General features: G+C 35.6%; 1 long non-coding RNA gene across 1 annotated transcript in view; it reads right to left on the bottom strand.

Moving 5' to 3' along the window:
- Window positions 1-3,680: 3,680 nt before the first annotated feature.
- Window positions 3,681-16,830, bottom strand: part of LOC106730591 — a 359,458-nt gene continuing 346,308 nt past the window's right edge. The window contains exon 15 of the long non-coding RNA XR_004321574.1: window positions 3,681-5,437. This is a non-coding gene — a long non-coding RNA (uncharacterized LOC106730591). The remainder of the gene's footprint in view (window positions 5,438-16,830) is intronic.

Raw genomic sequence — 16,830 nt, 5'->3', positions numbered from 1 at the left:
TCATTCTTTTGTCTTTTTCTTTCTTTCTTTCTTTCTTTCTTTCTTTCTTTTTTTCTGTTCAGCATCAGTGATTTCTGTTGCTCTGGGTTACAGCTTACTGATCCATTCCTCTGTATCATTTAGTCTGTTGTTGATTCCTTCTAGTGTATTTTTCATTTCAGTTACTGTATTTTCATCTGTGTTTGGTTGTTCTTTATATTTTCTCTTTGTTAAAAACTTCTTATTTTGTGCATTAGTTCTTCTCCTGAGTTCTTTGATCATCTTTACAGTCAGTACCCTGAACTCTTTTTCAGGTATATTGTCCATCTCTACTTCCTTTAGTTCTTCCTCTGGGGTTTTATCTTGTTCCTTCATTTGGAACCTTATTCCTTTGTTGACTAATTTTGCCTAACTTACTGTTTTTGTGTATCAAGTAGGTTGATGATGTTTTCCAGTCTTAAAGAAGTGACCTTTTTTAGGATACATCCTGCGCATCCCACCAGTGCACTCCCCTCTTGTCACCAGAGCTATATGCTCTGGAGGCTCTCCCTATGAGGGCTGTGTGGGTCTTTCTATTGTGGCAGGTTGACTGCATGGGCAGTCTGGTAGGCTCGTTTGGACCCTAGCTCCATTTGTTTTTTAGGTTCTGTCTTGTGTGGGGGCTGTGAGCACTGGTTGCCAAGACCAGGTAATGAGGTGGCTGGCTGCAGAACCCGGGGGGCAGGGGGCTTAGGGCTCGTGCTGATTTACTGGTAGGCAGAGTCAGAGTCCAAGAGACCTGGGGGTTGTTGCCTGCTGATTGGTGGATGAAGTCAAGTCTGGGGACTAGTGTCAGCCAGATCCTGGGGTCTCACAGCAGGTGTCAGATCACTGGTTGGTAGGGCCAATTCCTGGCACCGTTGGCTACAGGGCCCAGGGTATCTTGAAGCTTGTATTGGCCTGTTAGTGGACAGAGTCTCATCCCAGTAGGTTCCAAAGCAGGATCTTGCCTGCTAGTGAGTAGGCCAAGTCCACAGATTACAAGACTGTTCTTTCTTGTGGCTGGTGCCTGCCCCCCAGGGGTAGAGCTTGCTTGCTAATTTAGAGCAGGCTTGCTAGTGGGCAGTCCAGGGCCCCAGGTATTCTGTGGATGGTGCCTCCCCACTCGTAGATGGAGCTAAGTTGAAGGGTCTCTGGCTGGAGGGCCCTGGGGGTCTCGAGTCTAGTGTGTGTGCACTGGTGCATAGAGCCAGGTCCTGGGCACTCTGATGGGCTGAGTTGTGTCCAGAGGCAGCTGTGGGCTCAGGAGGGTCTATTGATGGGTGGGGCTTTGTCCATGCCCATTTAGTTGCTTGGCCTGAGGCATCCCAGTGCTGGTGGTCAGGACTGTGGATCATGGTAGGGCCAAGTCCTGGGGCTAATAAGCTAGACGGAAGATTCCAAAATGGTGTTTACCAGTGCCAGTGTCCACGTGGTAGACGGAGCTCCCCAAAATGGTTGCCACCAGTGTTTATGGCCCCAGGGCAAGCTGTAGTTGCCCTCTTGCTTTCTGGGAGTCTCTCTAGATTAGCAGGTAGGTCTGACCCAGGCTCCTATCAAACAACTTCTTTTGGCCTGAGTTCTGAAGCATGTGATATTTTGTGTACACCCTTTAAAAGTGAAGTCTCTATTTCTCCAGCCCTCTGGGACTCTCATACAAAGTCCCAGTGGCTTTCAAAGCCAGTGCTGTGGGGGCTCATCATCCTGGAGAGGACCCCTGGGCTGGGATGCCTGACATGGGGCTCAGACCTCTCATTCATTTGGGAGAGCCTCTGCAGTTGTAATTATTCTGTTTGTGGATTGCCCACCCTCAGGGTATGGGACATGATATATCACAACTCTGCCCCTCCTATGCACCTCGTTTTGGTTCCTTCTTTATATCTTTAGTTGCAGACCTTTTTTATAGGTTCCAATCTTTAAAAGCATTAGATTTAGATCTACTATGTTATTTTCTGGCTTTCCCCTCTGTTGTTATTATAATTTCTTTGTTCCTCTTTCTTTCCTTCTTTTGGATTATTTAAATCATTTTGAATCCCAGTTTGAGTTATCTTGTAGATGTTTAGTTATACACCTTTTCATTTTTTTTTTTCAGTTGTTGCTCTGGGCATTACAATCTGTATTAACATTTTAAAGCACACACAGTCATAAATCCCTAGTTATTCTTGTGTCAGTAATCTAGATTTTTTTCTGGTTATTATGAATTTTATACTGTACAGATCCTCTTATATTCTAAATGGGTTAAACTCTAACTTCCAGCTCTCTTCTAGGCAACATCCCAAATCTCAGTCAAATTCATTTGCCTCTGAGTACACTAATTTGAGTATACCCCACACAAACATGGTTCAGAAGGCAGGAAGAAATGTTAGTAGCCATTAAACACAGACCTTGGGGCTCCCCTCTTTGGCCTTGTTCATTTCAAGCATTCCCAAACCCATCACTTGGTGGTGATTGTGGCCACCATAAACTCTTTTCTCCAATTCTTCATGCCAGAAGCTTAGTGGAATTTCTGTCATAGCTTCTGCCACCCACACCATCATGAATCTTGATTTACCTTCATTTTAAGTAGACACAAATGGATAACTGAACACAAGCTGGTCTTTTCCAAGTTTTAACTCCCTTCCAAAATCTGCATGTTTTTGTTCAGTCTCTAGAAACTTGATGTTGTTAATTTGGCATGTTATCCAGTGTTCATTATTTTATCTGAGGAAAGGGCTTCTGTTAGGAGCTAATTCTGATATGACTTTCTGAAACATGCAAAGCTTTTTTGTCTCTGTAATATCTCACACTCTGGGCTTGACTGTTTCCTCATGGTCCTTTATTCCTCTATCCCTTGTATCTTTTTAAACATGGATATTTATTTTAAAATTTTGCTGGTTTTAGTTTAAATACTTCATGATGAGAATAATTTTATGTACTTCTTATTGCATCACTATGGAAAATAATTTCAGGTGTCTCTCTATAAGTGATGCTGTAATGATTAAGGTAGTCACTGCCAGCTCTCTCCCTTGTAAACACAAAAATTTCCCTTGGCAAAACATAAGTAATCTGTTGTGTTAAATCTTGGCACTGTGCAAATATTCTGTTTTCCCCAATGTCTTTTGAAAATCTTTGCCTGAGTCAGTGTATTCGGGGTGATAAAATGGTAGCTTTCCTAATTCTATGAATTCTTCATTTACTAGTTGACGTAAAGAGACAGTTTTTTAAAATTGTAACGTGAGACGTAGTTTTTAACTAACTACTATGGTGTGTGTGTGTATGTATGTATGTGTGTGTGTATGTATGTATGTGAAAGATCTACTCTAGAGATCATCAAGGCAGCAGGTGAGGAGGTAGTCCCAGGACACATTGGCAAGGGCACTGTGGAGCAGATATGAGGAGTCTTACACTTTAAGCCCAGCACTGAGACCAGAACATGAAAGCAGATTCTAAGGGTATAAAACCAACCTGGAAATTTGAATGAGACCACTTGCCAGTTATTCATATTTTAGACACTAATTTGCATTCTGTATATCTAAGCCTGAAATTGTAATTTAAAAAGTCAGCCATTTTAAGAGTTTGAAAATTGTGACTTGGCCATACCAAATAAAACCTTGGACTGTTATGGTAAGTATATGTCTAAATATCCTGTGTCTTTTTATTAAGAAGCAGATATTTACAGACACTGCTGAACAAAAGGAAAAAGAAGGAAGATTGCAGGAGAGAAAATATACTCTGATGGACCTTTAAGAATACCAAGAAAAACAAAGTAAATTAGTATGATAAATTTAGATAACTTTATAAATAAGGTGTTTAACCGCCATGTGTGGAGGTACGCTTAGAACTTCTTGGTAATGGAGGACACTTTGGAAGTCAGCTGTATTATCAGTGCATGTGATATTTGATGGAGGCACTGAGTTGCAACTGACTAAAAATGTCCCAATAGACACTCTGTTCCCTGGGGGCAGCCTGTCTCATCATTAGATAATCCTATTTTCTTGCATACAGATAGAACATACATAACTCTGTAGCATTAACATACTTACCCCAGTTTCAAACAAACATATATTGAGCACCTACTAAATAGCAGTGTGTGATTCAAGTACTAGGCACCACACATTATAAGAACAATTGCTATAATATGACTTTATATGATATAGTATGCTTTAAATATTTGAATTGATGTGAGAAGACGTCAATACACACAGAAACTAAAGATGCCATGGAAAACAGTGTAGGCTCATTTAGTTTTCAAGAAAAAAATAAAATATATGCATTTACTAATGATTATAATTATGTTCATAATAATATGGGAACTTCAGCGGAATTGATTTTATGGGAACTGCTATTCATAACCATTTATGTTAAATTATTTTGATTTTCATAATTTGGGAATTAGTAGAAAGAATGAATTCCCTTTTATCCTGGATTCTTCTGTCTACCAGTTAAAAGTGAAATTAAGGTTCTAATAGGATATTTACATTATTAAAACCAAATATATACTTCTGTTCAGTGAATATCAATATATAAAAATAAAACGGCACTGCCAGGCGTGAGTAGGGACTCCGGTTATTAGCACGCCTGCCTTCTGCACCAGTGCTGGGTGCCGGCCGGCTGCGCGTGCCGCTCCACTGCCTAATGACCTCCCACTGCATTTCATCTGAATGTTGTTCTGCCAGCTTTAATCAGCCATAAAAATGGTCCCAGACAAAAGCCTTCAGATAGTTTGCCTAAGTATTCAATATTGTCATAAATATTAAGCTTTGTGTTTAATGTTCACTCTTCCCCTACCTCAACCCCAATTATGCTTTTCAAATAAAATTGAGCTACACAATAAAAAGCTCAATAGAATATGATTAATTAACATCCATTTCCCCCAACAGTGGGATCGTCCTCTTCAGCAAGGGAAAGCACGTGGGAAATATCCCTGCTGAACAAATTAGGCCAGGAAATGTCTCTCGCTGAGTAAAAAGGGATATAAATTCATCACTCAGTATTCAAATGGAAAATATACTGTTGGTATATTGCCTACCCCAGTTGAAATACTTACACAAAAGCAACAGTAATAAAAGATCAGGCAGGAATTCCATTATGCCTCATTTCCATGAAGTCAGGCAGTTAAGTGTACCTGACAAAGGTATAGTTGTGTGGGCTCTATCTCCACACACCAGGTGGCTAACTGTCATGAGCAGCTTAAAGAAACCTGACACTGCGAAACCACTGTGCCCCCAGTAAAGAGCTTTGGGATCCTTTACTTTCACAATTGAATGTTGAGAGAGAGCTTCATTCATGAGTAGCATTGCACACCAGGAACACTGTCCCACTCGCAGCTCTGCAGAGAATAGCATGCTGGAAGTCTGCTTTCTGCTGAGAGCTATGATCATCTTTGGTGCTGGGGTTGCAGGCAGACAAGCAGAGGCATCCGGAGCCCAGATGTATTCAGAGTGAGACCCCACGGGCAGACCTGAAACAAAAGCAAGGACAGTTAATGCTTCAGTGATTTGGGGGAGGACAACAGCCACATATCTATTTCTACCAGGCTGGGGCTTCCACAAACAGATGAATGAGCTTCAGGAAACCTAAACCACTCCAGTCATCCTTCTGTCCCAGGCCCTGAACACAATGCCTGGCTCAGTACATTTCTTATTCTTATTGAGACTTCCTATCACCACCAGTACCTAAATTATTTTAAAAGATGTCCATAATATCTGAGTTACTTTCAGATATATGTAGAAAGTGGCCTTACATTTCTTTTATGTTAATTTGTGTGCTTAATATAGGGCATTTCACTTTACTTGATGGTAAGAGTTCCTGCAAGGCTGTGAAAAAAGAAATTCATAATAGCTGAACTAGAGCTTTCACTAAATCAGTGACGGAAAGGCTGACAAAAAAAAAAATGCGGGGCTACTGTCATGACAGAGATTTCAATGATGAGTGGTCACTAAATCAGGGGCTCTTTTTTCAACTCTCAACTTATTTTATCAGTAACAAATAGTCCAGTTTATCAGTTTATATCTTACATTTTGTCAGCTACCTAAATATGAATAAAAGTGAAAGATGGAAGTTAAGTAATTCGTGTTATTCATTTGTTTTCAACTTCCCTCCAAAAATATTTTAAACCAGAATTTCTAATAAAATGTTTATCAGTTATATTTGTCACACATTCCCAACCAGTTCTCCTAATTTTAAAGACAATTTAATCTTGGAAAAAAAACACTTTGAAAAGAAAATCACAAGACATTAAAAGTTACCTAAAATATTACCTCAGAAATACTACCTATAAAAATGTTGATAGAACAAACAATAAATGCTGGACAGGGTACAAAGAAAAGGGAACCCTCCTACATTGTTGATTGGGATGTAATTTGGTGCAGCCACTATGGAAAACAGTATGAAGATTCCTTAAAAATCTAAAAATAGACTTACCCTATAATCCAGCAATCCCACTCCTGGGCATATATCCTGAGGAAACTAATTCGAAAAGATACATACACCCCAGTGTTCATAACGCTATTTACAATAGCCAAGTTAAGAAAGTAACCTCAGTGTCAGTCAACAGATGATTGAATAAAGAAATTGTGGTGTGTGTATGTATATACACATACACACACATGCATGCACACACAGAGGAATACTACTCAGTCATTAAAAATGCCATTTGCAACAACGTAGATAGACCTGGAGATTGTCATTCTAAGTTAAGTAAGCCAGAAGGAGAAAGTCTCATACCATATGATATCACCTATATGTGGGCTTTTTAAAAAAATGACACAAATGAACTTACTTACAAAACAGAAATAGACTCACAGACATAGAAAACAGACTTATGGTTACCCCAGAGGGTGGAGGAATAAATTGAGAGTTCAGGATTTGCAGATACTAACTACTATATGTAAAATCAACAACAAGGCCCTACTGTAGAGCACAGGGAACTATACAATACCTTGTAACAGCCTATAATGAAAAAGAGTATGAGAAGGAATATATATATAATATATATATATATATATATATATATGTATAACTGAATCACTGTGCTGTATACCAGAAATTACACATTGTAAACTGACTATATTTCAATTAAAAAATAAAGGCTATCAAATGTTTATTAAATAAATTATGATATACTCATATGATGGAATAGCTTATGGTTATGCAGACATTTAAAAGCATGTGACATGAAGAAATGTTTGTAGTGTAATGTTTAAAGTAAAAAGCAGTTTAAGGAATGACATATAATTTGATACAAAAAAATGTTGGTAGAGTATACATTTAATAGATCAGTGGATGTAAAGCAAGTACTCAGTGCAATCACATAAAATATGGACTATAGATCTTGGATGTTGCCATCCTGAATTTTTTGTTTGGTAAACAGCATTTTTCATTTAAAAATATGTCCTGAATATTACCTCATGTCACTAAGTATCTTGCAAAAACATTAACAGCTGTCCATTATATTGATATACCTAATTTTATATAATCAGTCAACTAAATAGAAGTTATATGGAACATTAAAAGAGTTAAAATGACACTTTCGGGGGGAAAAAAGGAGCAAACCATAACAGGCTGATAATAAAGCTGTGATAACACAATAACTGAACGTTTATCTAGATTCAGATTTTTGTTTCCTATTCTGGATTATGAGTCGTTAGAAATTTCCTGTTTTGATCAGGTTGCTTTGAATGACTTCTCTCAGTGTGGGTTACAAATTTCTAAATAACGCTCCCATTTATGTATAGTTACAATGTTCACTTCCCTATTAACCTAGAATAACTTAAAGCAAAAGCAATTCAAGCACTGCTATTTTGTACCACCAAAAAAAATACCACATTTCATACTATACAGAAAGCTTTACCTTAGTTCTTTAATTCATCATCTTTTACTGAATGTGAGAGAATGTTAAAAGGAAGAACTGACCCCTACTTTACTCTTTACCTTCAGCCACTTTATTAATATTAACATAAGGCCAGTAGTAACTGTTACATTTTTTTCATTATTTACAAAAAAAAATTAAATAGATGGTAAATGTTTATAATAGTGTTCTCCATTTGATTCAAACCACAGTTTTTATTGGATAAACTTTTCCAGTAATTTTGGCTTATTTTATTTTTCTATGAATTGATTTTCTTAAAGATTCTCTTAAATATTTGGGTATTAGATGTGCTTATACCTTCAATAATCATGTTTTTATCTTTGCTTTCTCATCAGTAGACCTCAAGATGCATCAGCTTTTTCTGACATTTGTCATTTCTACTAGTCCCACATTTAAGACTAGATTTATTCAATTTATTTACTTACTTATTTTAATTGAAGTACAGTTACAGTGTGTCATTTTCTAGTGTACAGCACCATGTCCTAGTCATGTATATCCACACATATATTCGTTTTCATATTCTTTTTCATTAAAGTTTATATTCAGTTTATTTTCAGTTGGCGTCCCAACACTTGTGAATCTTTGGTATTCTTTGGCCTTCAAGCCCCAGTATGCAGTCATGAAAACTGGAAGAAGAACCTTGGGAGAAGTGGCAGTAGTCCCTCACTGCTTATCTGTCTTGGATCAGTGAATCCGTGTGAAAGCACTGATGAACTAAGTTATCATGGTGCTGTTCCCGAGAGACTAATTTCTAACGGTGTTCTTTTGAAAGGAATGCAAAATAACTAAATTTAAATTTGAGTGCCAACTAAAAATAAATTGAACGTCTTGTGTCTCAGCACTTAACAGCTCCCTAATGGGCTTTAAACCGCTATCCACTATTATTGAGGGATGACTTCCAATTTATAAGCCCGACACTTTTGTCATTTAAAAAACCTGTACTGTAAAAATACTGTGATGTTGCATTAAACTGAAACAGTATTGTGGGAATAGAAAACCTTTTTTTTTTTTTTTTTTTTTTTTGCCTTCAGAGTTATCTCTAGTCTCAATCCTGACTGTTTAGCTAAAACCAAAGACCACTCTCTTGATCATTGTGGATGGTTTTTTCATCCTAAAATCCAGACATCAACCCACACACAGAGAGAACACTATAGCTAGGGACATCGTAGAACACTGCTGAAAACCAAGCACAAAGAGAAACTTTAAAATCAACTAAGAAAAGGAGACATTTTAAAACAGAGTAATAAAACAGGCAGTTAAATTTCCAACTAAACTGGAGGCTAAAAGGTAATAGAGTTGATAATTTCTGCCAACATTGAACTTTATATGCAGTGAAAATATCCTTCAAAAATAAAGATCAAAAGTTCATACAATGAAAAAAAATTAATTTATCATCAGCATGACTACACTAAAGATAATACTTAATGAAAGGCTTTCATTAAGCAAAAGAAAAGTGATCCTAGATAGAAGTATAGAAATTCAGGAAGAAACAGAGCAACAATGGCTAAATATAGATGAATACAATTACATACAGAATGGTAACAATCAACCTTGTGGGGTTTAAAATGTATTGGAAATTAAAACACATGGTATACATATAATAATAAAAGTTTCAAAAAGGTGGGAGGAAAGTATAAATGTAGTGAGTGTTTCAGCTTCTTTATCTAGAAAATATAAGAATTTTCATTCATATTACATGCATGTTTTTATTCTATAGAGGAACCACTAAAAAATAGCAGAATGTATTACTAAGTTAGTAGAGTAACTTCTAGTAAAATGGAAAAATAGTAGTTCATCAAAATGAAGCCAAGAAAAGGTGTTAATATATATTAAAAAGACAAATGAGAAATGGTAAGATGATAGATTTATTATTAACTAAATCAATAATCACTTTAAATTTAAGCTGACCTTGTTATTAACTTATTAAAAGTATTTATCAGGTACCTGTTAATGTAAGTTATTCTGCTGGATGATTGCCTCCTGAAGATAGTAGATTCATCAGATAAGCTATGTCATAGGCATTGTACTAGTTTTAATAATCTAAAGAGATCTCATTGTGCACATAGGTGTGTCTTTTCTATTTCAATCTGACATATTGAAAGATTTACCAAAAATAAATAAATAACAGTAGATTTTTACATAACCTGGCATAAAATGACACTGTCCCTGCCTAAAATTATATTTTATTTCCATCCTTCCCTCTCTCAAAATGTCCTGAGGGCTTTATTCTCTCTAAAGTTCATTCACATGTGCTCCAATTCTCAACTCTAACAAGATATATCTAGCAGATTTCTTCTTTTTCTGTATTTTAAAGTTATTAAATATCTTTCTGTGGAAAACAGTATCAATGTTCAGGACCCACCTCAAACCAACTAAATCAAAATCTCCAGTGCAAGACTAAAGCTTTGACTTTTTTAATGCTTACCAGCTAAGTGGCATAAGGGAGCGTACAGTAATGTTGGAAATGTATGTTTTCAACAGCATAATGATTTCATGGGTCAACACTTCTGTAAATATTTACTGAGCTGTATACTCCAGTGGATATTCATTTTATGCAAGTTACAATGCAATAGAACTTTTTAAAAAAATCAAATCTTCCCCAAATGATTCTAATTCACAGCTTTATTTAGAACTACTAAAGTAAAGAGGAAAAAAATACAGTCAAAAAAGATTTGGGTGGTTAATGTAGATAAGAATGGGAAAAAGACATATTCTATTATATAGCATTAGTAGAATTAGGAAGTTATTAAATACGGAGTTATAAAGAAAAAGGAAACATGTCAGGTAATTAAGAAGTAACAGATTGGAATAAGAAACTGGGATGGAAGATACAACTGGTGCTTAGGAACTTGGATAGAGGTGGCTGCACCTGACGTAAGATAGTAAGTTTAGTTCCCAGTGAGTTTCAGAGATCATAAAAATGCACAAGTACATATGCCCTGAAGATAGTGGAGAGTTAAGAATGGCATTTGAGAATCAGCAGTTAAGTTTGAAGATGAAGATTTGGAAGTTTTCAAGTTTCAATTGGATAATTTCTCCCAGATTGCTGGTGCAGCAAGAGATTAGCAGATGTTTTAGGACAAAACCCTGGAGTACTACCAAGATCAGTGGTCTGGAAAAGAAGAGGATTTGGTTCCAAAGAGAATATGAGCAACATGAAAAGACAAGAGAATCAGGAACCTCATGGAGCTAAAGATAAAAATAGGTTTAGAGGAAGGGACTAACTGTCTGTGTCAAGAGATGTTGACAAATCCAAAATGGAAAAAAATTAGAAAAGGTCACTAAAAAGTGAGTTTCGTGATGTGCAAAAGGAAGAGGACAAATTGCAAAGGATTTTGAAAGAAATTGTAAGATAATGAATCTATTGGATATGGGAAAATCTATTAAATTAGCTATTATGCATTTTAGACATGAAAAAAGATTAATAAATGTGGACAGTGGTAAGTTCAGGAAGAGCTGAGACTGGTGGATCCTTACAGAAGTCTTAGAATTATATGCTAACTATGTATTTCATTTAATATGTAACGTAGGCAATAGTAATTGCTTAATATATGTTAATGAATAATCATTATGAATGCTGGACATGAAGAGAAAAACCTTTTACAAACATTTTTTATTATTGTATGGGTTTTTCATTTGTGTAGCAGAGAACAGGGGAACCTTTTAATTCAATAAATAGCATTATCAACTTTTTTTTACTATGGACAAAAAGTTTTGTTTAGGAAAACAAATTCAAGAAAGAAATTTGGGCAGAGTTGCTCATATTTTGCAAATAGAACTTCATTTATTTGTATAAGCTTTCATCAGTAGAAGTACATTGGTTTTTCTTCATAATCCAATTTCTACTTTCTTGTGAGTAGTCAATTCTTTGCATAGAATCATGTTGCTTTGATGAACTGCCTTTGAAACTACAGTCATAAAAGAATTGCAAGACTCAGTAACTTTCAAGCAAAGATTTGTAAAGTAGCAGAATGTCAGTTAGAACCTTTATCAAAAAAAAAAAAAAAAAAAAAAGATTTCCTAGCTTTGCCAGTAATGACAAATTAACACTTAAACCCTTCCCTTTCAAAAACTACTGTTGTTAATTTGATTTCTTGAGATTAAGGGGTCATTAAATGTTTCTCAATGAAGTTTATATAGATCATATCTTGTTTAGCCTACGTCTGTAATTCAAATGTCCATTGTCCAGAACTTCATAGGTTTTTGGGTCTGTACTATAAAAGGAAACGTGTGTGTGTGTGTGTGTGTGTGTGTGTGTGTGTGTTCAAGTCAGTTCAGATTTTTTTTTAAAGTGTTGTCCTTTCGTAACTGATGCAACCCACTAGTCCTGTTTATGCCGTCAATGATGCACTGACATCAAAGAAAAATAAAAGGAGCAATGTCAATTCTCATTTGAAACAGAGTTACATTCCAACTCAATAGTGCACTATGGTCAACCAAGATCTAGTATTCTTAAAATCCTAGATGAAAACACAGATGGAAATTAAGTGACTTAACCAAGTTTCTCACTGAAGATTACCACAGCAATATAGTTATTTTTGGTGTTCCGTTTTTTTCTTTGATGGTTGGTTGGTTGCCTTATTTTTGTTTCCAGCTTCATTGAGGTATAACTGACAAACAACACTGTGTAAGTTTAAGATGTACAATGCATTCATTTGATACACTTACATATTGCAAAATGCTTATCAGCATAGTATTAGCTAACATTTCCATCATGTCATGTAATTACCATCTTTTTGTGGTGAAAACATTTAAGATCTACTCTCTTAATGACTTTCAAATATGTAATACAGTATTATTTACTATAATCATCATGCTGTCATTAGATTCTCTAGAACTTACTCATCTTGTAATTGGAAGTTTGAAATCTTTGACAAACATCTCCCTATTTCTTGCAACTGCCAGCCTTTGAAAAACCACCATTCTATTCTGTTTCTAGGAGTTTGTTTTTTTTAGACCCCACATGTAAATGATATAATACAGTATTTGTCTTTCTCAGATTACCTCACTTAGCATAATGCTTTCAATGTCCATCCATGTATTGGAAATAAGAGGATTTCCTTCTTGCTCATGACTGAATAATATTCCATTATATATATACCACATCTTCTTTATTCATTTATCAGTTGATGGACACTTAGATGGCTATTGTGAATAATGCTGCATTTAACATGGCATGCACATAGGTTCTTCAAGATCATAATTTAAATTTTTTCATATATATTCCCAGAAATGGAATTGTTAGATCATATAATAATTGTATTTTTAATATTCTGAGGAACACCCATACTGTTTTCCATAGTGGCTTTACAAATTTACATTCCCAAAACCAGTGTACAAGGGTTCCCTTTTCTCCACATCATCACTAACAATTATTATGTCTTGTCTTTTTGAAAACAGCCATTCTAACAGATACGAGGTGATGTTTCCTTGTGGTTTTGATTTGCATTTCTCTGATTAATAATACTGAGCAGAGTCTGTGTACTTGTTGGCCACATACGTCTTCTTTGGGAAAAAGTCTGTTCAGGTCCTCTGCCCATTTTTTAACCAGATTGCTTTGTTCTTATTATCAGATAGATTTACAAATATTTTCTTCCATTATATAAATTGTCTTTTTATTTTGTTGATTATTTCCTTTGCTGTGCTGAAGCCTTTTAGTTCTATGTTGTCCCATTTACCTATTTTTGCTTTTGTTGCTTGTTATTTTGGTGTGACATTCAAAACATCCTTGCCAAGACCTATGTCAAGGAGCATCCTTCTTATGTTTTCTTCTAGGAGTTTTACAGTTTCAGGCTTTATATTTAAGTTTTTAATCCACTTTGAGTTAGTATTTGTGAGTGGTGTAAGTTAGGATTCCAACTGAAATACTCCACGTGTGGTGATCCAGTTTTCTCAACACGATTTATTGATGAGACTCTCCTTTCCCCCTTTAAGTATCTCTGCTCATTTTCATGTATTAGTTGACTGTTTATGCAAGGGATTATTTCTAGGCTCTCAGTTCTGTTCCATTGGTCTGTGTGTCTATTTTTAGGCTAGTACCATACTGCTTTGATTGTAATAGCTTTCAGATATTTAAAATCAGGAAATGTGGTGCCTCCAGCTTGGTTCTTTGACAGAATTGCTTTGCCTATTTGGGGTCCTTTTATGTTCCATACCAATTACAGGATTTTTTTTTTTGTATTTCTGTGGAAAATGCCATGAAATTTTGGTAGGGATTGCACTGAATCTGTAGATGGCTATAGAAATTTTAACAGCACTAATTGTTTTGATCTATGAACATGCAGTATGTATCCTTTTGCTTCTGTCATCAATTTCTTTCATCAAAGTCTTACAGTTTTTTCAAGTACAGATCTTTCACCTCCTTAAATTTATTCTTAATATTTTATTGTTTTTGATGCTATTGTGAATGGTATTATTTTATTTCTTCATCAGATATCCCATTGTTAGTATGTTGAAGCACAACTGATTTCTGCATGTAGATTTTTTATTCTGCAGTATTACTGGATTCTTAAATTAGTTCCAATAGGTTTTGATGGCTTCTTTAGGAATTTTTTTTGATTGAAGTGTAATTGATGTACAATGTTATATAAGTTAAAGGTGTAGAATAGAGTGATTCACAATTTTTAAAAACTATAATCCATTTATACTTATTATATAAAATACTGGCTATATTCCCTGTGTTGTACATGTATCCTTGTAGCTTATTTTATACCTTATAGTTTGTACCTCTTAGTCCCCTGACTCTATCTTGCCCCTCCCCCTTCTCTCTTCCCATGGGTCAACTACTAGTTTGTTCTCTTTATCTGTGAGCCTGTTTCAGTTTTGTTACAGTCTTTCATTTCATTTTTTTAGATTCCACATGTCATGTATGTGATATCTTGCAGTGTTGTCCTTTCTCTGTGTGACTTACTTTCGCTTAGCATAATATCCTTCAGGTCCATCTGTGTTGTTGTAAATGGCAAAAATTAATTATTTTTATGGCTCAGTAGTATTACATTGCATATATTTCCCACATCTGCTTTATCCATTCATTGGTTGATGAACACTTAGATTGCTTGGGAATTCTAAATAATGCTACTATGAACATTAGGGTGCTTATACCTTTTTGAATTAGTGTTTTTTTGGGTTTTTTTGTGTTTTTCTGGGATACATACCCAGAAGTGAAATTGCTAGGTCATATGGTAGTTCTATTTTTAGTTTTCTGAGAAACCTCCATACTGTTTTCCACAGTGGCTGCACCAGTTTACATGTCCACCAACGGTGCATGCGGGTTCCCTTTGCTCCACATCCTCACCAACATTTGTTGTGTTCTCTTCGATAATAGTCATTCTGACTGGTGTGAGATGATACCTAATTGTGCTTTTGAATTTGCATTTCCCTGATGATGACCGATACTGAGCATCTTTTCATGTGCCTGTTTGCCAGCTCATTTCCTCTTTGGAAAAATCTCTATATTCAGTTCTTCTGCCCATTTTTTAGAATCATGTATGAGCTGTTTATGTAAGTTGGATATTAACCCCTTATCGGTCATATCATTGGCAAATAGTCTCTCCCAAGTAGTTGGTTGTCTTTTTGTTTTGTCAGTGGTTTTCTTTGTGGTGCTAAAGCTTTTAATTTTAATTAGGTCCCATTTGTTTGTTTTTGCTTTTATTTTGTTTGCTTTAGGAGACAGATCCAAAAAAAAAGCTTCAATTTATGTCAGAGAGTTCAATTTATGTATGCCTATGATTTCCTCTAGGAATTTTATGGTATCTGGGCTTTCATTTAAGTATTTAATCCGTTTTGAGTTTATCTTGTGGTGGTGGTGTTAAAGAATGAAATTAGTGCATTCTCTTCCATGTAGCTATCCAGTTTTCTAGCACCACTTATTGAAGAGACTTGTCTTTTCTCTGTTGTACATTCTTCCCTCCTCTGTCCCACATTAGAAGGTGTTCAATTATTTCTTGGCTCCCTATTCTGTTTTAGTTATCTGTGTGTCTGGTTTTGTGCCAATCCTATACTGTTTCATTACTGTAGTTTTGTAGGATAGTCTGAAGTGAGGGCCCATGACTCCTCTGGCTCCATTCTTCTTTCTCAAGATTGTTTACTCAGAAACTTCTGTATATTTATACAAATTTTAAAATTATTTGTTCTTGTTCTGTGAAAAATGCCATTGATATTTTGATGGGGATTGCTGCTGAATCTTTAGATTGCCTTGTGTAGTATTGTCATTTTAACAGCATTAATGCTTGCGATACAAAAATATGGTATACCTTTGCATCTGTTTGTGTCATCTTCAGCTTCTTTCATCAGTGTCCTATAGTTTCTTGAGTGCCTGATCTTTTCCTGCTGTAGGTAGGCTTATTCCTAGGTATTTTATTCCTTTTGATGGGCTGGTAAATGGGATTGTTTCCTTAACTTCTCTTTCTGATAGTTCATTGATAGTGTATAGAAGTGAAACATTTCTGGGTATTAATTTTGTATCCTGCAGCTTTACCGAATTCATTGATGAGCTCTAGTAGTTTTTTGGTTTCCTTAGGATTTTTTATGTATAGTATCATGTCATCTACAAACAGTGATAGTTTTACTTCTTCCTTTCCAGTTTGGATTCCTGTTCTTTTTTTGGGCTGAGTACTATGGCTAGGACTTCCAAAGCTATGTTGAATAAAAATGGTGAGACTGGACATCCTTGTCTTCTTCCTGATCTTAGAGGACATGCTTTCAGCTTTTCACAGTTGAGTATGATTTTATCCATGGGTTTGTCATGTATGGCCATTATTAGGTTGAGGTATGTTCCCTCTATGCCCACTTTCTGGAGAGTTTTTATCACAAATGGATGTTGAATTTTGTTAAAAGCCTTTTTTTTTTTTTTCATTTATTGAGATGATTGTGTGGTTTTTATTCTTCAACTTTTTAATGTGGTGTATCACATTGTTTTGCAGATATTGAAATATTCTTTCATCACTGGGCTAAATCCCATTTGATCATGGTGTTTGATCCTTTTG

Source organism: Camelus ferus, chromosome 7 (assembly GCF_009834535.1).
Source record: "Camelus ferus isolate YT-003-E chromosome 7, BCGSAC_Cfer_1.0, whole genome shotgun sequence".
Taxonomy (NCBI): Eukaryota; Metazoa; Chordata; class Mammalia; order Artiodactyla; family Camelidae; genus Camelus; species Camelus ferus.
The sequence above is the reverse complement of the archived record's forward strand: the minus strand, read 5'-3'. Positions and strand labels throughout refer to the sequence as shown.